General features: G+C 25.1%; 1 pseudogene; it reads right to left on the bottom strand.

Annotated features, from left to right (window-relative positions):
• Nucleotides 1-1965, bottom strand: part of LOC101502657 (GDSL esterase/lipase EXL1-like) — a 2574-nt pseudogene extending 609 nt beyond the window's left edge.
• Nucleotides 1966-8556: the final 6591 nt, after the last annotated feature.

The raw sequence follows: 8556 nt of genomic DNA, 5'->3' as shown, positions 1-8556 counted from the left end.
ATTGAAGTTTACGTGGGTCTCACGACTAATGGAAATTTCATTTTCAAAATGATAGAATTTATCTAAATTTTATTCAATAAAAAAGAAAATGTATTGCAATAACAACAAAAATACAACGTATTAATAATCTTTTTAAATATTATGAATGAAATTGAGTAATATTTTAGGTTGTTGATTTAATTAGTAGAGAAATATAGAATTACCATATTTGTGGTAGTTTATAATGATGTCGAGTAGAGGAGTGTAAACATCCAAGTAAACAATCCTGCTACTTGGAAATTTATCCTTAAAGGAATGAATCCCCAATGACAACATGTTGTTAAATAAAGTAGATGCATCATTGTATTGTTGCACGCAATTTCTTTCTATTCCTCCTGCCATTGTTCTCTGAAAAGGTACACACCCCATTGGTGGTGCATTGAATACTCCTATCCTCCTTGCACCTAGTTCATGTATATCCTTTCAACAAGGATAAATAAATAAATCACAATTAGATTGTGTCATGTCTCATCTTGTCACATCATCAAAATTCAATTTCAATATACATATAAAAAAAAGGTCAAACATATTAAAAAAAATTGCATATTTAAAAATATGAAAACCAAAATAAAAAAGTAAGACAAAATATTTTAGTTTAAAATCATTAGCAATATATATAAATATATACCTTGTAGAAATTGATAGCTGAGTTGACTAAAAGGTTAGAGTATGTAGGAAAATCATATTCCACTTGTCTCAAATGAGACAAGAAATAAGTATTAGAAATATCATTGCTTCCTAATGACACAAGAAAAATACTATTGGCTAAGATGAAATTTGCTTTATCTTCACCAACCACTCTTTTAAGCTTCACAATATAATCTTTGAATAAGTCTAGCTGGCCAGACATAGATATAGCTGCCTGAATCATCAAGTACCAAAATCATTATTTTTTTTATTTTTTTTATTCTTTCTAATAATTTTGGAGGAAATAATTAACAGTTATTTACCTGTAATTTTGATGTCAAAGGATCATATCCTGCCCCACCGGATGCAAAGTTTACACCTGTGGCCAATTCACTTGGTTGGAGATTTGGATCCAAGTATGCTGGAAGATACTCTTTAATGCCTCATGCTTCAACTAGTACAATAATATAAAGAATAAATAAATTGTAATAGCATTATTAATCTTGGATTAAGTAAGTGATTTAACTTAAATAATTAATAAATTTTAATTAAAAAAATATTTATAAGTGGAGACTTGAATAATTCAACTAGTTTAAACTAAAAGTTGAAAGTACTAAAAAAGAACAAATTCATAATAAGTATTAAATTCAAAATTTGATTCAAATAATTTTTTGTCATGTATTGACTCACTTAGTCAAACTTTAAATTACCAAAATTATTATATTTGAGAATAGGAGGATTAAAACAAAAAATATATAATTTTAAAATGAACTAGTATTTTTTTATGTTAATTCTAAAAAAATAGACTCTAATAATTTAGTATTCAAACGAGAGATAAATAAAATTTATTTAAATGTTGTTTAAGTGAATATTGAACTTAGATTATCTTGGATTAGATTTATTTAAACAATGTGAATTGCAATGGTGAAGAGAAGAAAGAAATATAAAGCATTACCTACAAAGTCTGATGGAACTTTTCCATTTCCAAATCTTCCTGTTGGGATTCCTCCTTGAAAATCTTTTCCATATGGAGGGTAATTGCACCTAGATGGTGTTGTCATGTTGTTATTATTTCCAGTATCCATTATTGAATCTCCAAACACAAAAACTGCTGGAAAAGAAGTATTTGGTGGAAGTTTCAAAGCAGCATTTGTTTTGCATAAAACAACTAATAATATTGTCAAACATATTGAAGTGGAAACATAAGGTATCGAAAAATAATAGGTTGAGAACTTCATTAAAATAACAACAACAATGTATATAGAAAATGTAAACAAGTGTATAGTTTTTGAAGCCTAATTGTGCTTCAAATAATCATGTTATAATAATTGAGGGAAAGTGCATTTAGTGATATGCCAAAGATACAGTTCGTAGTTAATTACAAAATGTTAATCCGACAGTTCGTATTGAAGCCACACATTTAATAGATTCTGCCAAATGCCAATTACACCCAATTCATTTGCTACTATACAAAATGTTCCTTTCTTCGTTTGCATCTTTGTGAAAAAATTTACCGTTTAAAACTATCATTTTTTATGTTCAACACGATTATTAAAAAGCATTTATCTCCTTATTGACACATCAAAACTATCATTTTTTATGTTCAACACGATTATTAAAAAGCATTTATCTCCTTATGCTTAATAAAAAAACAACATTAAATATTTTTTTTATATTTATATTTATTTATATCATTTACTATTTGACTTGATCAGAACACTTTGAACGAGATAAATGCATTTTTAAAAAATAAAAAAAAAATTAATGATAAAAATCAATGAAAAAAATAAAATAATACTTCTCATAAATTTTTGCATTACAAAATTAAGATAAATAAATTTAAATTTAACATTTTATCTCTCAAATAAAGTGTGGAAGATTTATCTCTCTTTTAAGGAGTTGATAATTCCTCAATTTTGATACAACAAAATCACATACTTTTTTTTATATTTAAAATTCTTGTGTTGGCTTGTTGATGCTGGTGGAGTGTGTCAAACGCAAAAAGTCTTTCTTTACTGAACATATAAGGTCTCATTTATTTCAAGATTTTTTTTTTAAATATGTATTTATTTTATCTTAATAAATTTTTTTAAAAATAAATTATTGTTATCGAAAGAATATGAATACTAATTAAAGAAAATATATATATTTTTAAAATAATTTTTTGATATTTTAATTAATTTTAAAAATATAGATAGTAGTTCACTTTAAAATTATATTTACTCTTTGTTAATAAATAAAATTAATACAAATTTTAAAAAATAAAATTAATACAAATTTTAAAAAATAAAAATAGAAAATATTTTAAATAAATGGCTCTAGTATCGTTTGGATTTCAATTTTTTGATTTGCGGTGAAATACTAAAATCTCTGTAAGTTTGGGTGGGACTTAGGCCAAAGTTTATGGTCTGGTTGTGGTTGGATGTGTTTAATATATTCACTTTTTTTTTGCTTAATAAAAACTTAAATTCTCTAAGTTGGCCATGTAAATGGCTTTAATAACTGTAAAGATCTTGGGGTAGTTGATGCGTAGAAAATCTCATTACTATGAATAGATGAGATTCAAAAAATATGTAAGAAAATTGTATAGTATAGGCAAACAGATCTGGTTAATAGGGATAAGATTGTGTTCGTACCAATGTTTTTCATTATTATAAATATAAAGTGAGTAATAGTGTTTTGAAATAGTACATATGGTATTAATTATTATAAGCTACAATTAAAAAATTATATAATTAATATTAAATTGATTAAAATAACATTTATCTTTAAATAATTTTTTCTTATCAAAGTAACATTTTTATGCATTTCTTATAAGATGAAAGTGAGAAGCCAATATTTTAAAGTTTGGACCATTATTAAATTTAAAACAATAAAAACATGAATTATTCTATCTAAAAACGTGAATTATTCTAGCAACCTCCTCCGGAAGACACATTTATTGACATATTAAATAAAAAGAATTCCTAACACCCAATTTTTAAATGAGTTTAATTATTGACATATTTCTCGTCTTGCAATTAAGCATATTCCAACAACGATATCGACACATTAACTTGGATAAAAAGATTTTTGTGTAAGTTCACAAAAAACAGAAAAACTAATTTTGATAACTATTATGTTCATCCAACTCTTTTATGTGAAAGCTGAGAAGCAGCTTAAGAGTTAGTTGGTAGAAGTGATTATAATTGGTTGGAATGAATAATGTCTTATTCAAAGGAAAAACATATATAGAAACGTAATTATTTCATCTCTATATATACGTAGAAAATATGAATTAACATGTTTTGAGATGGGAAATATAGCTGCTCAAATAAGTTTTCTTTATTCAGATAGAGCCCATATCATGTAATTAACCAAACATCAAACAAGTTCACTATATGTCTCTAATTAAGTAGTATGCCTTTCTTACATTAATCATATTATAGATGTAAAATTAGTTAATTTAATTATCTGTTAGTTACACGTTAGTTATTCTAATTATAAATTAGTTGTTTTAAATTAAATATATAAACTTTATTATATTAATATTGTAATCATTTTTCTCATCTCATCAATACAAAAGTTATCTCTATTTGTCTCTCTTTCATGTTTATTATCAATATTTTGTATATTTTATTATAGTATTAGAGGGCTAGTTATTCTTTTGCTTTTCTTAGTCGAATTTTTCGTGAGAAAATTCTCATAGGTTAATTGATTTATTTTTTTTTTTTATATTTGAATAATTTATTTATTTTCTTCTTTTTTCCTCTCAATTTTTAAGTTAGAATTATCTCACCATAATAACAATGATAAAAAAACTCATAAGACAATAAGCATTAAGGGCAACATATTTGCCAACAAAACTATTGCAAAACCTAAGACTTTTCCAATACTTTGATGTAAACTTTGATGCAAAACCTAAGACTTTTCCAAAACTATTGAAAAAGATGGAGTCAAATGTATTTGTTGAAGATTTTTCAAGAACACCAACAACATTAACTTGGTGGCAAAATTATTTCTTTTTAGCCAAATTGGCATTCAAAAGAAAATGCAATCAAGATCTTGTATAAAAATGTAAACTCTAGATTCAACACTAACCAACAAAAAAAAATATTGTTCTTGTTTCTAAAAAAAGAAATCATGATTGGATTCTCAATTAAAAGTCCAAACTAATTACCAATGAGTTACGCATGAGATTTCGCTCAAAAGAAAATAAAAAAGCAAGAGAAGATCTTGCATAGAAATGTACATTTAATTCAACACTTACTACAACAACAAAAAAGGAGAAGAAGAAAGATTGCATTAGAATATTTCTTGTTCTTATTTCAAGAGAAGAATAAATCTTCCAAAAAAAAAGCTTTTAGCCGATATATTATCAACATCCAAAAATCTTATCCAATGTATTTTCAGCATTCAAAAATTTCCAACCAGTTTATTTTCTACATTTCAAAATTATTTAGTTGACGTATATTTTGTCGTTATATTTCTTTACTTTTTACCAATATTTGTGCTATTTATTTCAAGGTAAAAGTGTCGGAAAACACCTTCTAGCTTACGAGTGACTATTAAAAATGTAAAATTGATCATAAGTTAGTTACTTAGGTATATGTTAGTTATACTAGCTAGAAATTAATTATTTTAATTTGAGTATATAAACTTCATTATACCTACTATTGTAACATTTCATCGATACAAAAGTTATTTTTATTTTCTTGTCTTACATGTTTATTATTAATGTTTTTGTATATTCTATTAATTGAAGAATAATTTTATAAAATCAACAAAGTTTGTTATATTTTTAATGTATGTTTTGTTTGTTAAAGTGGCTTATACGAATAAACTGGTGAAATCATACTTTAAACTTAAAAAAATCATAATAATCTTATTTAAATTTTACTGATTAACTACATTAAAATTTAATGGTTACATATATTTGATATAAATAATTTGTCAACTATGTTTACGGTTTAGGGTTTATTTGGTGAGAGGAGTTTGAAACAGTGGAGAACGGATATTTTTTTTTAAATGTGTGTTTGGTTTAATTTTAAGAGGGAAATGGAGCAAAATTTATTTTAGAGTATGTTTGGTTTGGGATAGATAGGGAGAAAAGAATGAGAGGTAATATTTTAAAGGGTAAATACCACACGCGGCCCCTTAACTTAATTTCAGTTAACGTTTTAGTCTTTTATCTTCTTTTTTTCTTCTGATTTGGTCCTTTATTTTAATTTTAAGTGACAATTTGATATTTTATGTTTTAAAATGTCAACAATATTATCTTTATTTTTTGCAAAAATTCAAAAAAATCATAAAAAAATTTCAAACAAAACTCATAAAAGTAATTATCATCCTCAATATAATGTAATTTCATCAAATTCATAACTTAAATCTTTAAATAGACTCATATTTTCATCTCCAACTACATCAAATAAAGAATGACAAATATGAGTTTATTTGAAGATTTGAATTACGAATTTGATTAAATTTATTTTATATTACAAAATATAATTAATTTGATGTATTTTGTTTGAAAATTTTGATAAATTTTTGAATTTTTGTAAAAAATAGGACAACATTGTTGACGTTTTAAAATATAAAAGATCAAATTGTCACTTAAAATTAAAATAAAGGACCAAATTGGGAAGAAAAAAAAAAGATAAATGACTAAAATGTTAATTGAAATTAAGTTAATGGATCACAAATGGTATTTAGCCTATTTTAAACTATATATCTTTGGTTCAACTTTTAAGAGGAGGCAGGAAGTGAGATGAACAAAATCCCTCCTTTAAATAATTATCCATTCTTAAGTTATTTTTGTTCTCCCTCTATTTTGAGAGGGTTTAGAGAAAAATTGAGGAAAAAGTTTCAATATAATTAAAAAAAAAAAACATTTAAAATATTCTCTCTTTTTGAATTAAACAACAAACTATTAAAAATCATTTTCATCTTAGAACCAAACATATTTTTACTTCTCCATTCTTCTCTCTCATCCATTAAAATCTTTCATCTATTATGTTGAACCAAATAGAACTTTAAATTTATTTTTGTTACCATTCTATTTTGAGAAATTTGGAGGAGAAATAATTCCTATTACTTATAAATCATTTGAAAAATTTCCCCTTCCATTAAAAAGACACATTTAACCCTTAAAAGTACTGTGTATAATAAATAAAAATAAGAAGATAATAGTTCTATATATTTAGTTTTATAGATACATAATAGAAGCAAAGTTAGCAGACAGAAAATAATAAAATTAATGAACTAATTTTTTATTGGTAATTAATTTTTTCCAACCTTTTGAAAATAAATTAGGAACTGAAAATGTTATGTGTACCGACCGATGTTTGAGATGTCAAAGATATATCCAGCACTACCACTTTAATTAAAGTCTAATTCTATATCTGACCACAATATTTCTTCATCTCGTATTATAAAACAAAAATAAATTAAAGAAAATAAATGTTTTGAACTAAATGCATTTTTTTTATTTTATATTATGAGACAATGAAAATGCCGAAAAAAATCCTGATAATATATATGTATATATAGTTTTAAAATCTACTAGTACAATGGTAGTTATGACTACCATTTAATGTATAACTTCGATATATATATATACCTAACTTGGATAAAAAAAATAATATAAAAAAAAAATCTTTTAAATTTTATATACTATTAGTCAACAATAAAAATTTGATCATTAAAAATATTTAATTATAATTATAATTATCTTTTTAAAAAAATCAATTTTTTAATAACTGGAAATATATAATAAAATTACATTTCTTTATCAAAACATTAAGGGTTTAAGGGTACATGTAAACAATTTTACACGGTTTAAAGTTTACACAGTCATTTAATATGAATTATTTATTATATGGTTAATGAATATCATATAGTATAATTATAAAATTAATTGCTCATATTGACCGTGTAAAATTAACTTACACTTTTAGTGTATAGTATTTTTTCTCAAACATTAAAATCTCAGCAATTGCATTGATTGTATTAAATTAAACGGATGTACAATATTAACGAGGCATACGGATGTTTATTCCACTACAAAAAAACACTCATTTTATGGTTAATTTTATAAATATTTTGTGGTCGAAAAAAACCCTCACAAATTAGTGGCCGAAAAAGTCCTCACAAATACAAAAAATTCAAATTTGTCTTTATTTGTGGCTGAAAAAACCCTCACAAAAGACTACAATTTTAGCTGGATTTTGTGGCCGCCTAAACCCTCACAAAATCACAACATTGTCATTTTGTGAAGGCTTAGGCCGCCACAAAATTCAGCTGAAAATGAAGTCATTTGTGAGGGCTTTTTCAGCCACAAAATCAACCCTTTGTGAGGGTAAATGCCGCCACAAAGGCAAGCCATTTGTGGCTGCCCAGGCCGCCACAAAATCATTGATCCGTTGCACTTTGTGAGGCAAAGGCCGCCACAAATGCTCATTAATCCGTTGCAATTTGTGGCCGCTCAGGCCGCCACAAATTCCTTATTTTCTGACCGTTAAAGCCGCCACAAAAGATCAATAATTTTCTATAAATATCACTTCACTCCTCTTATCATTTTTCACTTCTACCTTCTCTCTAAACTTTCTTTCTAAATTTTCACCACCTTCTCTCTACAAAAATTATTTCTCCAAGGTTGTTTTTTACTATCTTGAATTTTGGTAAGTTTATATTATATATTTAGTTTTTTAATTTTATTTTTGATTTGAAGTTATTTATTTAATGAGTATTATTGAATTTTTATTTTGACAGTGGTGATATAGTGTTTACTTCGAAGAGTTCTCAGCTCTGTGAAAGCTTCAAGTCAGACACTATCCGACATCAAGTTAGTATTTTATACATTTTAAATATAGATTAGTAAAATATGTGATATTATAAATATATTTATATTAT

The sequence above is a fragment of the Cicer arietinum genome, chromosome 4 (genome assembly GCF_000331145.2).
Source record: "Cicer arietinum cultivar CDC Frontier isolate Library 1 chromosome 4, Cicar.CDCFrontier_v2.0, whole genome shotgun sequence".
In the NCBI taxonomy this organism is placed as follows: Eukaryota; Viridiplantae; Streptophyta; class Magnoliopsida; order Fabales; family Fabaceae; genus Cicer; species Cicer arietinum.
This window is presented reverse-complemented; position numbering and strand designations above follow the sequence as displayed.